Source organism: Sus scrofa, chromosome 1, assembly GCF_054392235.1.
Source record: "Sus scrofa isolate SSC_HxYL_T2T_F1_AM1 chromosome 1, Sscrofa_HxYL_maternal_Yorkshire_Landrace_v2.0, whole genome shotgun sequence".
Lineage (NCBI taxonomy): Eukaryota > Metazoa > Chordata > Mammalia > Artiodactyla > Suidae > Sus > Sus scrofa.
Genome location: NC_139383.1, coordinates 220,386,501 through 220,405,174, shown reverse-complemented (window position 1 = coordinate 220,405,174; position 18,674 = coordinate 220,386,501). Strand labels below are relative to the sequence as shown.

At 34.1% G+C, this 18,674-nt stretch overlaps 1 protein-coding gene across 4 annotated transcripts in view; it reads right to left on the bottom strand.

Moving 5' to 3' along the window:
- LOC102165580 (uncharacterized) overlaps positions 1-18,674 on the bottom strand; it is a 1,236,614-nt gene that overhangs the window by 1,112,023 nt on the left and 105,917 nt on the right. Inside the window, exon 1 of one of the 4 annotated variants that reach the window (XR_014821705.1) lies at positions 12,865-12,963. The exons of the other annotated variants lie outside the window; for them this stretch is intronic. The gene's annotated coding sequence lies outside the window, so the exon portion shown is untranslated. Of the gene's footprint in view, positions 1-12,864; positions 12,964-18,674 lie in introns of those variants that run through there. 4 annotated transcript variants of the gene reach the window in all.

The window sequence follows — 18,674 nt, the reverse complement described above, 5'->3', positions numbered from 1 at the left end:
ATGGGTAAACAATCTCTTAGTTTTCTGAAATGACATCTGAAAATATCATTATGTACTGAACATTTAGTTTTGATGTGATATTATTAATCTTCTACATTTCTTTTACCTTGGTGATTCCTAGTAAGTTAATCTAATTGAGATTTCAAACTGTTCTTTGTGATGATACATGTTTCTGCACTAAATGCTTGATAATATGAATCAAAAAGTCTATTTATAACTGAAAAATGTCCATACTCAAGCAATTATTTTTTTCAAAATTTCCTTTGTTATTATATTTATTACACGCTTGTAGAAATTTATGGTTTCTAGGTCATATACTCTTTCATTTCCAGTTAAAATATATAGAGTCTATATATTACCCTAGTCCTTATTTTGTAAATTGCTAATATAATCCTCATCAACAACAATCTCATGATGTGGGAATCATTTCCTTTCTCTGTTTGAGGACAATGAAAGACAGAAGGTAGGTGACTGGTTCAAATCTCCAGGAAGTGGCAAAGCCAGGGTTTAAACTTGAGTCTCTCTTATTCCTAACAGAAAAACATGGTACCCATAGAAGTTAAATACTGAAGTGTGGATGAGAAAGGCAACTTCAACCTTCAACAAAAATAGAGTAACCAAACATTTTTCTTCCAAATCATTAGGGCCTACATTTTCAACTACTGACCTATTTGAGCCCTTTTCTGAACGCCCAGGTTCAGAGTGAGTTTTGCGCATATAAGTAAATCAGAGATTAGCCACACACCAGCTCTTTCCCATCTATTTCCCCCTTTCTACTGACTTTCACTTTAAACTTAGTAAAAGCTAGTTGGTTGGCTATTTTTGTTTTAAGCTGGAATTAAACCAAGCAGTTTTTACCACAGCTTTTTTTAACCCAATTAAAATCCAAAAGTATGCATTATTATCAAGTAGATAAACAATCCTTAGAATCAAGATATGAATTTCAAACTGAGGGAATGAAATCAGCAACCTTGTATCTATAACACTGCAAGAGAACATTTCCAACAAGAGGGACGTGAACAGATAGCAAGACTCTAAAATGCATCAAGGGTAAACTCTACTCTCTTCAAAACCCAGCATTTGTCGAATAGAAGCCAGGCATAGTAAGATGATTTCCGTCTTCAGATCACTGTTTTAGATTGTAAATTCAATATGGCTAATTTCTTTCACATCTTTATTTTTCCATTCATCTTTCCCTGCTATCTGTCCATTCCAGGCCCTCTATAAATGTCCCCTCATTGAAAAGGAAGTGGAAAAGCATGAGTATAATGGAGTTCCCATTGTGGTGCAGTGATTAACAAATCCAACTAGGAACCATGAGGTTGTGGGTTCGAACCCTGGCCTCGCTCGGTGGGTTAAGGATCTGGCGTTGCCATGAACTGTGTTGCAAGTCACAGACGTGGCTCAAGTCACACGTTGTTGTGGCTCTGGTGTAGGCTGGTGGCTACAGTTCTGATTAGACCCCTAGCCTGGGAACATCCACATGCCATGCCGTGGGTGTGGCCCTAGAAAAGGCAAAAAGACAAAAAAAAAAAGCATGAGTATAATATGAGAGTAAAGCAAGTAGAATAGTTTTAATTTATACATCTTATTATAAGGGACCTATAATGAACATTGGTAGAACACTTGAGAATTTTTTGCCTCTAGAGTTCAATAGTTTATGTGTTTTATATTCATTTATTTTGCAAAAGATACCAAAAATAGAGTATGATTTAGACATACATAGTGAAATAAAAGCCAAAAATGTCTTGACAGTTGATTTTAACTAAGAGGAGGGGAATATGCAGTTAAACCACACTAATTACTGACATATTCATTGGTCTCAAGAGAATGAATGCATTTTCACTAAAGAATTTCCATAACCAATCTATGACCTGGAACATTTGATATTTGATCTCTGTCAGTACCATGAGGAAATGGGGTAAAAAGTTAAAGTGCCTTAAAACCACTCTGCCTGCACCGAGTAGTGTTCTCTCAGAGGGGGGAAAAATGGAATTTTTCTCAGTTACAGTAACCTCTCCATTTTTAGGACCTGTCTGTCTTATACTTAGAAGAAGATAACAAGATAATTGGGGGGTAAGGAATTTAGACAATTTAAAGCCAGTTTTTGGAGTTGTGCAGATAAAGGAACTCAAAAGATAACTAACTTAGTAAGTCTTAACTTCAAAGAAACTGCAGTATTTATACTGTGTCAGTGCAAAATTGCATAGCATCAAGGTCTAGGTATTTGTGAACCTTGAGAAATCCTACATGATTCTCTGTGGGGTGAATTGTAAAGGTACTGGGAACTCTATGAATAATGTCAATCAGACATTTTTATCCCCAACTCCATAAAATCATGCCAGAAAAAAAAATCATTATTTTGAGTTCTTCATCTTACTGACATCTCAGCAGCAGCTGACACACTTGCTCACTCCTTACCATTTTCTTTTTTTATAATGGCTGCACCCACAGCATATGGAAGTTTCAGGGCCACTGCAGTTAGATTCTTAACCCAAGGCACCACAGCAGGAACTCTATGTTCACACCTTCCTTGAAAGACTGTCTTCATTGGGCTTCCAGGATATGCCTCTCCCCCTGGAATCCCTCATCCCCCACTGCCTGCTTGTTAGAACACTCCACTGCTGGTTTCTCTCTATACTCCAGACTTCCACACACAAAAACGTCTCTTGGCTCAATTCTGGCATGTTTTCTTTTCTAAAATCATTCCCCTGGGTCTTTTATCCTGTTTCACAGCTTTAAATGTCATCTACATGCTGAGATTCCTTAAAGATTACCTTTACCCCCAGTTTCTCCCTGAACGCCGGTTTCCCATGTCTATCTGCTCCCACAGCATCTCTACCTGGTGTCTGACCAACATTTTAATCTAAGCATAACCAAAATGGGAAGTTGGCTCTTGTTCTGTAATCTTCCCCAGTTTGGTAAATGATGACTCCAGTTACCAAACACTCAGCCCAAATCCTTAAAGTCATTCTTAAGTGCTCTCTTTCCTCTCATACCACATCCAACCCGTTATGTAAATCATATGAGCCTTACCTTATAAATACATCCATGACGAGCTTCAGATTTTCACACTACCCCTGCTACCACACTAATCTAAGCCAGGGTCACTCCTGTGGGACTCCTGCAAAAGCCTTGTCCTTCCTCCTTGCTTCCAGCCTTACCTTCCCACAGGTAATATTTAACATAGCAACCAGAAAAATCTTTTAAGAAACAAGTCAGATTTTTGCCAGCCTCTGTTCTAAACCCATAATGTACTTCCATCCCTGGGTATAAGCCAACTATTTATCATAAACTACAGAAGTCCTGTGCAATCTGTCACTTTTCTACCTGTCTGACATCATCTTGTACCATTCTTCCCCTACTCTCTTTGTGAGCCTCATTTGAATCCCTACTATTCTTCAAAAACTTCAAATTCTATGCATGTTCCTACATCAGAATCTTTGCACTTATCATTTCTTCTTTCTGCTATGTTCACCTCCCAAATATTGTCTCGATTCCTCACTTCTTTCTTGTCTCCAACTAAATGGCAAGAGGACTCCTTACAAAGCCCTTCTGTAACATCCTGTCCTAGTATGTTTTTCCTTATATCATCATCACCTAATACATATTTTTGCAGGTACTCTTTGCTTCCCCACACTAGAATGTAAGTTTTATAAGAACAAGAACTGTGTGGAGTTCCTGTTGTGACTCAGTGGAAACAAATCCAATTAGTATCCATGAGGATGCGGGTTTGATCCCTAGTCTTGCTCAGTGGGTTAAGGATCCAGCATTGCCTTGAGCTGTGGGGTAGGTTGCAGATTTGGCTCAGATCTGGCATTGTTGTGGCTGTGGAGTAGGTCAGCGGCTGTAGCTTTGATTTGACCCCTAGCCTGGGAACTTCCATATGCGACGGGTGTGGCCTTAAAAAGGAAAAAAAAAAAAAAAAAAAAAAGAGTAAGAACTGTGATTTTGTCATCACCATATCTTCCAGCTGCTGTAAGATAGTAAGTATCTTCCTTATAGTAGATACAAAAACTTTTTTTTTTAAATTAAAGCAGTTATTAGTTCACTGAATACCTTCGATACCAGGCAATGACTGCTAGGAACTCATTAGCATGCTATGTTTTTCTAGTAGGAAAAAATGCCCAACCTCTCAATCCCCAAAAATGTCATGTCCTAATCCCTGGAAACTGTGAATGCCTTACATGGCAAAGATGACTTTGCAGATGTTACTAAGTTAAGGATCTTGTGATGGGAAGATGTCCCCCCAAATTCCATAGGGAGGAGATAGGCTGATAAAACCTTTCGGATCTTCATACATGCTCCCCTTGATGCAAACAGGAGGATGGCTCCAAGTGTAGAGCCTCAGCCTCAGATGGAAGAGTCCTAAGCCCAGAGGACTTTTAACAAGGGATGGATTATACCCAGAGCCATACCCATACCCAATTTAGATGACTTAGCTAAAGAAGTGGAAGACTTTTGAGTTGATAAGATGCTGGGTTGAATTGAGACATTTGGGAATGTTGAGATGGAGTGAATGTAATTTGCACAGGAGATGGACATACATTGTGGGGGAAGTAAGAGAGCAAATTTTGTTAAGCAGTGTAATGACCCCCCAAAGATGTCTACCTCCTAATCTTCAAAACTTGAGAATATGTTACCTAAAGTTACCTTACTACTATAATGCCTCTTACCTAAGTCCTCCTCTGGTCTAGTTCTATCAGATTTACTACCAAAGAAGAAAGTAGATACCTCAATGAGAAAGAGTCCTGGGCTGAATTATGAGAGGATACAATAGGATTTTGACAGCTGCTCAGTTTTCACAGATCGTGTTTTAAGACACTTCATGAGGGAGCAAATTCTCATTCCTTCTACTTCATGAATAAACATGATAAATGCTATCAATATGCCTGGGCTCAAGACAGATAAAGTGACAGCAATGGTAACCTCCACTCTGGGAAGAAGCTTTGAAAGTCACATTCTCCTATGACGCACTTAAGACACTTGGGACAATGACTTAAACCATATTACATGAACCAGTCAGCTGTGTTCTCTGTAATCTCCTCCTTAGCACATAGGTGATGTGGAAGATCAGACATCTTTTAAACCTAGGTATTTCACTTGAAAAAATAATTTTCATGCTTGTTTCCTCAGTGATTCTTAGGAGTTAATGCAGAGTTATCCTTTATCTTGAAGTGTTTACCATTTGATGACCACTTATTTAAAGAGCTGTTGAGCTTCAAATATATCTTCTGTATTGTCAAAATGGATATTACAACAGTACTTAAAATTATTAGTTTCAATAACATCCATTTGTAGGCAATAACATTGTCTCCATTTCTCCATAATTTAAATATCATCTGAACAACAGCCAAAAAATTAAAAATTTCCTAAAACGTCTTTAGAATTTAGAATTTTTGAAAATGTTTTAGAATTCCTCCTCCTCCAATCTAAGGAGAAATGAAGACAATTATAATATACTATAAAAGTTGCTGAATAAAAAATCATGGTCTAAATATGGGAAGTAGTATTGTTGAATTAATGCAAAATCTGTAAAATATATTCTTGGGAAATATCAAAAGTACATCTTAGGGAAGTTTGTTTTATTCATTATGTCATTGTTATCCCCACATAAATCTTTCCACCATTAGATTGTGATATATCCTGAGTCATTTTCCAGAGAACTATTTAAGATAATGCTAATAAATTTGTGATTTAGGGTTTGTCAATAGATTCCTAGCTAACATAGCACTTACGTGTTACCTGTTCCAAAGAATCAGGATAAAAACAAAATGGAATGAAAATATCTATTTCATTGATTACTACTAGATACTGAATATCAGAAATTACATCTCATGAAATTGAGACTCTTTTGCTGGGGGTTGTTTAATGACTTTGGGTACAGTAGCAAATTTACATTGTTCCCCTCCCAAGTAAATCTCTAAATAAATTACTCAAGTTCATTCAAATAGTAAGAGTCAGTTCTAAGATTCTAACTTAAGTATTACATATTCCTAAATTTCTTATAGCCTGAAGATTATAGCACAAAAATATTATGCTTAACTCAAAGTATCTTTCTTGGCCCGAGATGTACCAAAATAAGATTTGTCTGCATATAGTTGTTATGTTTATAGCTAAAATGGCTTTGTTATGGTTCAATATCATGCTATCTAAGTCTGGAAGATGTAAATCCAGTTTTGCAAAGCAGAAATAGTATTTCTTAGAATAAGTATGGAAATATGATAGTGGTATGAAGAAAGGAGAGAGAAGGAATTAGGATTAGATTTGCACAGGACTTTAATTCCATGCATAGCAAGATAAAATTTCTGTTTGGATTTTGTTGACTGGTATATCAATCTCATACTATTTCTATGTAATCACAGTTACCATTGTTTAAATGTTTAGTAGAGCATTTCCATAAATGGTAACAACACTCTTTCAAACCTTCTCCCCTATTATTCTGGATTATTGTGTAACATGCTGAACCTAAGACCTGATCAAGCCAAAGCAGAGCCAGTGCTGGGATCATATGACATCTACCTATATTTATGAGTGCTAGTTAAATTCTAAACATTGCCTAAAGTTGGCATTCTTTCAAGTCATTAACATCAGGCCTGTTTGTCCAATGTGGGAGAAAGGACTGTCAGAGCCTGTGTTATTTCATTCTTTACTAATGAGGGATTATGTACCAATAGGGAAATGCTGCATTATTCATGTTTTTAGATTATTCTCTGAACAATTTACTACAATTACTTTTCCATAAGCCAAAGCCACCTATAAATCAAATATAGTTTTAGCTATTAACACTGCATTTTTCCCTCTCATGCAAAAGAATATATGTGAGAAGTCAGAAGACCTCTTACTCCTTTATCGTTGATACAGTCCAGCTTCTTGTCACTCTGCTCTCCCCTCAAAGCATTATCTTTGTGTTTTTTTGAAGATTATTTGCAAACCTACCAGCAATGACTCTCTCGAATCATCTGAAAATTTCCTCCCTCATAAAAAATGAACTGAGGTGACTAAATCCTGCTAACCCTCAAATATCTGATTTTTTTTTTTAATTCAGAGATTATATGTTAGATCTTGAAAGGCTGCTAGAGGGCAGGGAGAATAATATATCATTTTGCAAATGAGAAATATGAAGCATTCTTGGGTAACTAGTACTATATAATAGAAAGTGTGGCCAAGCTGTCCTTCTTAATTATGTTTTAGAAAATGATTTGATCACATGTGCTGCAAAGACTGAATGGATTAAGGTTTTTTGAGGCAAAACAAACAAAAATAATGAATTCTATTTAAAATATGAATAAAGCAATATAAAAAAGGGAAAGAAAGGCATTTAAGGAGAGAAATGACATGGGGGTATAAAGTGTAAAGTCACTGGTTTCGGAGTGTGTCTGTTCTGCCAATTACCACATTCATAAAACTTCAAATAACTAACTTTACTTCTTTTTGCCTCAGTTTTCTCATTTATAAAATGTTGGAACACTAATTAACACTTAAAAAGTGCTTAAAATATGACCTAGCAGAGAAATGCTTGATAAATTATGTTACTACCACTACAATTATTAATTAAGTAAAGGAATCTGCTTATATCAAAGAAGGAAGAAATTAAGGATGGTTTATCATAGGCAGTATACATGATCAATTGTATGTACGACCAATACATACCAATATTGTATGACCAATCCAATCATTTCCAACTAATTTCTCTATTGAGGCCCTCCTTCACAGAGGCTGCAAAATTTAAAGAGCCACCTTTGCAGCATGCCATGGCTATGGGACAAAATTTGGCCGATAAGTTATAAGCAGAAAGCTGACAAGAGTTTCTGGAAAACCTTTTGCTGACTTTAAGCTGTTTATATAAACCATTCCTGAACTCAGAATATTTTGAACTTCTCACATCCTTATTTCCTATAGCAGTTGTAAAACCCTTATAAGAGAAGACATTGAAAGCACAACTAGCATTTTAGGACTATTAACACACATGACAGCAGAGAATTAAACAAACTAAACAAAGTTGTGTTTCTCTGTCCTCAGGGTCATGATAATTCAGTTAATAAATCTGTTGTTGTTGTTGTTTAAAGCAAAACAAGCTTTTGCCTCTAACGTGCATACTTTAGAGTAATATTTAAGTCTTCAAAATCATGAGAAGATATTAAACTCAGGTTCTGATTTTTCAAATTTAGTTTCTGGAAACACATGAAGGTATACAAAGAATTCTTTAGAAACCTGAAACATTGTTAATTTGCTGTCTCAAATTTCACTTGGAGCTATGTTTTGAAAAATGGAAAAGCAATATTTATATGTCACTTTCATCTTTTAAGACCCTTATGGATACAGTACCAGATAAATAATGACTTACTTTGGTAGATTTATGATAAAATGAAAATAAACATGGAGTTCCCCTCATGGCACAGCGGAAACAAATCTGACTAGGAACCATGAGGTTACAGGTTCAATCCCTGGCCTTGCTCATCAAGATCTAAGGGATGAACCGGTTAATTACATCTTTACTGAATATTTTGATAATAAAGTCAATAGTAAAGCCAACAATAAAAAGTGGCAAAGCCACAAATCATGCTCAACAGGCAAAGTCTAAGAGCCAGGGACTTAATCACAAAAAGACCACATATGAGAGTAAATCAGGATACAAAGTGAAAAGTGTTCAATCTTGACAAAGGAAAGCAGAGAAAGAGGTTTGGGTCCAAATGGTAGAAAGGGGTCAACTCTCACTTGCTATCCAAAACACTGGGCAGTTCTAAAGACCAGCAAAGTTATGGCCAATGTGTGAGTCAAGCTAGGTAAATGAACTATGGAAGGGCAATACCCACTGTTTTCACCTTGAACACTGTTCTTTTTATTCTCTGAATATACAGAGAATACTGTATTCATCTCTTTGCTTTTCCTTCTCCATGCTCAAAAATGCCTTTCTCTCTGATCTCATCCAAACCCATTGATTTTTAAAGATATATTTTTTTCCAGATAGGAAACAGCTTTATTGTAAAACTGCAGACTGCACCGCATGCTTAAGAATTTGCTATAATATGTTGTGAGTATATGTGTATGTGAGTTTATATATGTATAAGTAATTTATACTATCAAATTACTTATATTTATAATCACATTTTAGCTCCTCATTGCTTATAATATGAATATGTCACAATATTCATTTTCAGTGTATATTCAACAGGTGTTTATAGAAGTAAATTAGTTGAATTTATTTGTAAGCCCAAACAAATAAATGAGATTTCACAGCCATTGTTTTTATACCATCAACATAGTACCATTTTTTAATTGTCTTTAATATATGGTAAAAAAATGTGAGAACAGAAATAAAAGATGTCAAAGAAAAAAAAATGGGAAGTTTTATAAGTACTAAATTTCAATTCAGAATAAAGTCTTAAATGTTAGATCTGAAACTATAAAACTTCTAGAAGAAAACATAAGGAGGAAGATCTTTGACATCAGTCTTAGTAATATCTTTTTAGATGTATCTCATCAGGTAAGGGAGATAAAAGCAAAAATAAACAAATGGGACTGTATAAAACTAAAAGCTTTTGGACAGCAAAGAAAACTAGAGCAAAACAAAAAGGATACCTACTTAATGGGAAAAGATTTGCAAACTATATATATGATAATGGCTTAGTATACTAAATACACAAAGAACTTATACCTCAACATCGAAAAATCAAATGATGCTATAAAAAATGGCAGAGAAAAAAAAAATGGCAGAGGATCTAAATAGACATTTTTCCAAAGAAGACATCTAGATGTTCAACAGGCATATGAAAAGATACTCAACAGCACAAATTGTCAGGGAAATGCAAATCAATACCACAATAAGCTACTACCTCACACCTGTCAGAATGGGTATTATCAAAAAGGCAACAAATAGCCAGTGTTGGCAAGGATATGAAGAAAAGGGAACCCTTATGCACTATTGTTGGAAATGTAAATTGGTGCCACCATTTTGGAAAACAATAGAGAAATCCCTCAAAAAAAAATAAAGGTAGAAAAATCGTATGATCCAGTAATTCTACTCCTGGATATTTAATCAAAGAAAACAAAAACAACAATTAGAAAAGATATGTCTACCCCTACAGTCACTGCAGCATTATTTATAATAGCCAAGATAAGGAAGCAACCCAAGTATCCACCGATAGATGAATGGATAAAGATGCGATATATTTATAGAATGGAATATTAGCCATAAAAAGAAGGAAAGCTTATCATCGTGACAATATGAACACAAGCTGGTGTTATGCTATGTGAAATAAGTCAGAGAAAGACAAATGTTGTATGATTTTACTTACACATGGAATCTAAAAAATGAAACAAATGAACAAACATAACAAAGCAAAAACAGAGATATAGATACAGAGAACAAATAGGTGGTTGCCAGAGGGAAAAGGGGTAGAGAGAGGGAAGAAATATGCCAAGGAGGTTAACAGGTCAAAACTCCAGTTGCAAAATAAATAAATCATGGGTATGAAATGTTTCATTTGGGGAACATAGGCAACAACCATGTCATATCTTTGTATGTAACATATGGTAAACAGACTTATTTTGGTGATCATTATGAAATGTACAGAAACACAAAATTATAATGTAACAGGAACTAACATAGTGTTGTGGGTCAATTATACTTTAAAAACAAACAAACATATAGAAAGAGATCAGATTCATGCTAACCAGAGGCTGGAGGTTGGGGCAGAGGGAATTGGATGAAGGTAGTTGAAAGGTTACAAACTTCCAGTTATGAGATAAATTAGTACTTGCATATAATCACGATGTTATTGTACAATGTGACAAATATAATTAATATTGCTTTATGTTATATATAAAAGATAGGAGAGTAAATCCTGAAAGTTCTCATCACAAGAAAAAAAAAACTTTTCTATTTCTATAATGTATTTATATCAGCTGATGGATATAAAATTATTGCGATAATCATTTCAAGATGTTGATATGCCAAGTCTTTATGCTGTACATGCTATACATGTTGCATGTTATACAGTGTTGTATGTTAGTTATATCTCTATAAAACTGGAAGAAAAAAAGAGGAAAATAGAAATAAAAGGTATTAAAGAAAGAAACAGGAACTCCCTTCACAGCTCAGCAGTTAATGAACCTGACTAGGATCCATGAGGATGAGGGTTCAATCCCTGGCCTCAGTCAGTGGGTTAAGGATCTGGCATTGCCATAAGCTGTGGTGTAGGCTGCAGACACAGCTCAGACCCCATGGTGCTGTGGCTGTGGGGTAGGCTGGCAGTTGCAGCTCTGATTCAACCCCTAGCCTGAGAACTTCCATGTGGCATGGATGCTGCCCTAAAAAAAAAAGAAAGAAAGAAAGAAAGAAACAACAGGATGTTAACATAACATTGTGATTAGAAAACAAAAAACTAACAAAAAATTTTAATAAAAGCTAATGAAATGAATGATTAGGTCAATAATTTTAAAACTATATCATTTTGTTATATGCCAGAGTCATTTGAGAGATGTTCCCAGAGATGTCATTCACAATAAACATACATAAAATATTTAAGAATAATTTTAATAAGAAATTATTTGATCTACTGGGAAAAAATGAATTTTGCAGAAATATAAAATTTGAAAGAACAGAAAGATACAAAAGTGTCAATTTTTTCCTGGTAATTTATGTTTATGGAACTAAATAAGCAGGTGATAGAGAGTTCTGTAAAAGAAAAAAACAAAAGAATAAGATCTAAATCAAGTAGGAAAGATAAAAATATGAGAGAATATATTCAACAAAGGAAGAAATTCTCTACTAGAAAATAAACCTCTGTGGACCTACAATAATTAAAACAATGTGTTCCTGGTTTATAAAACAAAAGATCTTCTGGAAGAAAATAAATAGAATTATACATATAGATTTAATATTTACAAAAGGAACATTTGAAAACAATGGAAAATAGTTTGTTAGTAACACTGAAATAATGTGTTAGGAATTTGAAGACAGAAATCTGTTTTAGAGCTGAAACTCACACTGTGAACCAAATTAATCCCACGTGCATTAGAGTGTTATATTAAAAATAACCATGAGAGCTAGAGAACATTTTAGATTTCACATATACTGGGATGCAAATCAGACATTAAAATAATAAAAAATTCTATGTGAAAACTGTAACTGAAAATTTAGAAAAAAAATGCATTAAATGGTTGGGAAAAATATTTGCAGCAAATAGAATAAAAAGAATATAATTAGATAGTTATCAATATCGCAGTAAATAAATGACATAAAATTTTCAAAAAAGAGAAGCTCAATTAATAAAACTACATAGGAAAATAATCTCAACAGTAATTCAATAATGGCCAAAATTAAGTTTCCATTTTGCTTATTAATTTTCCAAATCTACAAAAATATACTTATACACAGAAACTGCTAATATCCACGCAAATGTGTATTATTTTTCACAATTTAAAGTATCTAGATTTTTAAGTCTGAAAGCAAAAACTACAAAAAATATCCCGAAGGGAGGAGAAAGCCCATGACATTAGTTAAACTAGTGTGATAGAAATAACGTAAATATCTGGCAATAGGGAAAATGTTAATTCAACTGTTCTATGTGCAGTGAAGCTAATATTGTTAATATAATTCTTAATAATGATAACCATAAAGTTTACACAGTAAAATAAAATATTCTTATAAAATATAAAGTGACAAATATCCAGATTTATGAAGAATGACTGAAACTTTTTAAAGAAATATGTGCATATGTGAAATTTATCATCTGCATCTCTGTAAAGTTTTTTCATTTATTTAGTGTATAAATATTTAGTGAATAGTACACTATGCATTGCAGTTACATTTTATTTTATTTTACTATTTATTTTTAATCTTTTTAGGGTCACACTCACGGCATATGAAGTTTCCCAGGGTAGGTGTAGAATCGGAGCTGTAGCCAACGGCCTACACCACAGCTCACAGCAGTGCTGGATCCTTAACCCACTGAGATTAGATTGCATGAATTAAGTTTTAGGAAATATCAATTTTACATTATTGTAAGTGTGACGTTCCTATGCTCTAGGGAGAAGTTCTTTGGATTCCTGGTTTACTTTTGGGTTTCAATCGGAAAGTTCCACTTAAAAGCTGTATAAGTATCGGCAAAACTGTTTTCCCATGAGTTAAATTGAAATCTATCTTTGAAGGCTGTGCGAAGGGTAAATCAGACAGCATTATTTAACTGTTAAATCTACTACAAATGTAGGGAACCTTAACTCCTGTCTTACTGATGGCATGGTTCTGCAGTACAGCTCTATAGGGAAGCTCTTAGCAATTATTTATTATTATTTATTGGTTGTGATATTTACTTATGTTTCATTTGAATACTTTTAAGTGAAATGTTCTCTAAAGCAAGGCTATCTTGAAAATTCCATCATTCCAGAAAAACTAGATAAGATAACCCATTATTATTGAAACCTAAGGTTTATGTTTCAGTTTCATGCTCCCAGACTGTCACAAAAGAATATCTGACCTCTAGACATGAAAAGACTTTTGAAGAAACTAGTCAAAAGCTATCAGCACGAAGAATTATTTTTCCATCTACACTAAGAATGACTGAATCTGTTTAACTGAGTGCCAAAAACACTGTGGATACTCATTAAGTATGTATTATATAATGTATACCATAAAAATATTCTACTCACAAGTAATTTTCCAGAAAGCCTTATGATGCTTGTTAAGTTTAAAAACAAGTTTATAATTTGATTTTGTGTAATTTGATTTTGTAATAATACTGCTTTTTTTTTTTTTACTTCTTAGACTGGCACAATTATCTTTTTGATTTGTACAGTATTCCTGTGTGGCTCTGCATGATTTCATAATTGAACTTCGAGTAAAGTGGCTCTCACCAAAACTGCACTCAGTGGGGAGTGTCTATGTCCAGCTGTTTAGGCATGCTTTCTTGCTTCTCTTAACTTATCAAGTTAACTGCCATTTTAATCTAAATCAAATTTTCACAAAATAATTGAAAACCTCCCTTTAACCCCAAGAGCCTAATGGACTTTCTTGTATTTGTGAAGAGAAAAATGTTTATATACAAATAAAACAAAGAAGAGGAAACTGACCTATGTGCTGTTTTATAAATTAAAACATACTATTTTAAGATCTCTGACAAAACATAAAACATATAGCTAATCTATTCTGGATCAACATTACAATCTTTGAAAGAATAGCAAGACAGTGTGGGAAGATGATAACAGTTTCTTTGTCTGTTTGTTTGTTTTTTGCTTTGTAGGGCCGCACCCACAGCATATGGAAGTTCCCCAGGATAGAGGTTAATCAGAGCTACAGTTGCTGGCCACAACCACAGCACAGCTGCGCAGGATCTGAGCCACATGTGCAACCTACACCACAGCTCATGGCAATGTTGGATTCCCAAACAGCTGGGTAAGGCCAGGGATCAAACCGGCATCCTCATGAACACTAGTCGGATTTGTTTCCACTGCGCCACCAACGGACCTCCCATGAAACAGTTTTTATGAAAACAAATCTAAACTTTCAAGTGGTCATTCACTAAACAATGATGTGCTCTGAGAGGGGCATAATGTTGAGGGTAAAGCAAAAAAGGAGAAGGCATAATCTGATTTTATATAGTTCACAGTCATTGTTCTTACAGAACAATGATAATGTATAAGTGCTATAATGAATATGACATAAATAACAGCAATAAAAATACAGATGAGTCTTTCTACCTTCTAAGGAGTATCATTTATAAGCAAAGCCTGATTACATGGCTACTGTTTTTCTACGAGTCATGGCTGGAGCTGCAAAACTGGTAAGCCCAAAGAGGCATTTATTTGCTTTGAGCATAAAGTACAAGAATTTGGGAAAAATATTTAAAAATTTATGAGAAGATTGGAGAACTGGTGGCTATGATGCAAGGGAAACATTAGAAAGGAATAGCCAAACTGCGATGAAGTAGAAATTAGAGAAAAATTAAGGGATGAGGAAGCTGTCCTAAAAGGTATATCATCAAACAGGAAATCTACTTTAGGAAGTATTGCTTGGTTCTATGTGGTGCAGTTTCTCCTCTGTGATATCAAAAATGCGTCCATAAAAATGAAGATGTTCTTCAATACTTTTTTTAGAAGTATTTGTGTGTTTCTTCAGATGCATTTACATTTGGGATTGAACTTAAAGTTAGCCGAGTAGTTTAAGATGGTCTACAATATTTGATTGCTAGTTATGCTTAAAATGTTATGGGAAAATAGAAGAAAGAGCTTCTTTATTCTGAAAATAGGTGAGTGATATTATGGAAAATAGTCTTTGAATAAAAGCACAAAGATGTCAACAAAAGAGAATACATTCAAAGGAAGGCTGATAAATTTCCAGTTTAAATGTAATGGATGAAATTGGGGAAATCAGACAGGGTGAGACTATGGATGGTATGCAGTAGGATATGAATAACATCATCTAAATTTTATTAACTACAAAAGCAGGAGCCATCGTCTTCTAATGAGAATGTCTAGATTTAACTGCCAGAATAAGGAAATTCATGAAAAGATAGAAAAGCAAGTTAAGGCACATGAAAGTGTAATCACCCAAAGCCAGGATATGGACATTTTATAAAGCTATAAAGGCCAGGTTTCTCCAAACAAAGAAGAAGGGAGAATTGTCAGAGAAAGAAAGAAAGGAAAAAAAAAAAAAAAAAAAGGCTTAAGACCCATAACAACCAAATGAAATATGTGACCTTGTTAGATCTAAATTGACACATATCAATGGGAAAAAGCTTTATTTTAGAAAATTAAGGAAATTTTGAATACTAGATAATATTAGATTAGATAATGAATGATAATTCTCTTAGATGTAAACACAGATATATTTTTAAAATTCTTTATTGTAAATTATGAAATGATATAATGACTATAATTTACTTTAAAATAGTTAAAATATTGGAGGCTAATTACCTTATAATATATGTAAATCAAGTCATTATGCTGTATACCCTAAATGTACATAGTACTCTATGTCAATTATATTTTCATAAAACTGGGAGAAAAAATGTAGGAGGTGGAAAATAGATTTTAAAAATTAAATATTTTTTTAATTGGGTGATGAGCACATGGATGCTCATTATATACTCTTTATATTTTATATAGGACTCAAATTTTTCACAATAAAAATTGAAAATAAAATATAGTAAAATTGTCCCTCCTCCTCTTCAGTTCTCTAAAAGCACAGTTCCAGAATTTCATTTGATTTTTAAAAATATTTTCTATTTCTGTTAGTATTTTCCATCATTTCATTCACTGCAAACATATTATCCTTTATATCTTTGAACACCAAAGTAATTGCTGCTTTAATTGACAGGCACAATATATGGGTTATCTCAGAGCTGGTTTACATCATTTTGCTTCTTTTTCTTAAGAATAAGTTACATTTTCTAGTTTTTCGTATGTCAGATAATTCTGAATTTTATGTTGGGCTTTGTCTACATTATATTTTAAAGATTATAGGTTCTGTTATATTATCCTGAAAAATCTATTTGTAATTTTAATAAACAGTTAATTTATTTGGATTCAAAAAGTTAACTTTGTTTTTTGAGCTACTCAAATCTTTTTTTTTTTTTTTTTTTTTTAATAGCCACATCTGTGGCATGTGGAAGTTCCCAGGACTAGGGTCAAATCCAAGCTGCAGCAGCCAGCCTACACAACAGCCACTGCAACACTGATCTGAGCTGCATCTGCGACCTACCCTCACAGTTTGCAGCAATGCTGGATCCTTGAGACACTGAGTGAGACCAGGGATCGAATCTGCATCCTCATGGAAACTATGTCAGGTTCTTAACCCACTGAGCCATGATGGGACCTCTGAGCTGCTCAAATCTTATGTCAGTCTTTTATCATTAGCCTAATTTTGCCCTGTGCCTGGTTCAGACAAAAACTTGGGCATAGTTTACATGGTATTTAGAAATGCTCCTTTCCAACTCTCTCTTTTCTAGGATCTTCCTTCACATTTTAGTGACTTTAGTTGTGTTGAACTCTGCATTCTGTTTCTTCTTTTCAGGCCTGAAAGCCTTCAGTGTTCGTCTTAAAGTTTTGGCCACCTCATAATCAGCTTTAGCCTGTATTTAGATTAAGTCCTCCAAAAGGCAAAACCTCTATATGCTGCCATTTCCTTTTTCTATATGACAACTTACCTCTAAAATCTATCTGCTTTTATCTTCTGTTCAGGGCTTCACATCATTTAAAAAAAAATGATTAACCAATTGCTTTAATCCATGGAAGAGATGGATTTGCTTGGAGTTTAACTAGCATACCACACACATACATACACACATAAGCACACACACTAATTACTTAAGACTGAAATTATGTAGTGAGATTATAATATTAAAAGGTGTAAGAATAACTTTAGAAAAACTAAGAAAACATAATAAAAAGATCATTGCAGTGGTGAAGGAAGGATGTGGATAGAAAAGAATATGACAAAGTTCTCATTTGTAACAGATATGATATTAGTGCTAAAAATAATACAGTCAGTAGTCTAGGGTTGCTAATACATGGATTAATGAGTGTATATATTACAGAGTAGCTAAAGATAAATTCAATAAAATTAATGGGTTACTATCAAACGGGATACTAAATGAATAGGACACTAAAGTGAATGGGATACTAAAATTAGTATAAAACTGATGAGTTTCATGCAATATGCTAAGGTATTTGATATTCTTCCTATAGATAGAAAAGAAAGAAATCTCCTTAGGCAATGAGAATGCTATTCATATAATAACTAGAGTTCACTGGGAGAAGATCTGAAGAAGTCCGCAAAATTATGATATACTTTTTTTCTAAACTAGAAACAGAGTCTTGCAGTGATCATTACACAATGTATACAAATATCAGTCCACTATGTTTTATACCTAAAACTAATATAATGTTGTATGTCAATTATACATCAATAAAGAGCAAAATTATATGCAAAGTAAATTTTTAAATTTTTGTAAATAAACAGTTATTTCATTATCCATGTTTACATTTTTAAGCCAGCAAAGAGAAAATATGCACCCACCCCCTAGTACAATGAATTTATCATTAATGAGACTGAGGATAAACTGACATTTATTAGAAAGAAATTTTCCCTTTTAAAGAAGAATAAATGTTACTGAGATATTACAAGTATGGTTTTATCAAGGTAGTTTTGGATTTACTATTACAACAGTGGGGTACAAACATCCTCCCACAAAACAGCCATTCCACAAATGGCTAGAGATTAAAAAAAAATTAGATTAATATTCCTCTGTCTAATCTTTCTTTAAAGTAAGCTTTAGCATGTAGCTTTAAAAACCAATGAATAATAAAAAGAGTGTTTTATCTTTGAAGAGAAACATAGCTTTTTCTTCTTTCAGCTTTTTAGGGCCGCTCCTGTGGCATATGGAAGTTCCTAGGCTAGAGGCTGAATCAGAGCTGCAGCTGCCCACCTATACCACAGGAACAACAACACAGGATCCAAGCCATGTTTGCGATGTATACCACAGCTCACGGGCAATGCAGGATACTAAATCCACTGAATGGGGCCAGGGATGGAACCCACATCCTCATGGATACCAGTCAGGTTCATTACCGCTGAGCTACAATAGGGACTTTAAGAAACATAACTAAAAAATGGGTTGTAGGAGTTCCCTGTTGTGGCTCAGAAGAAATGAATCTGACTGGTATCCATGAAG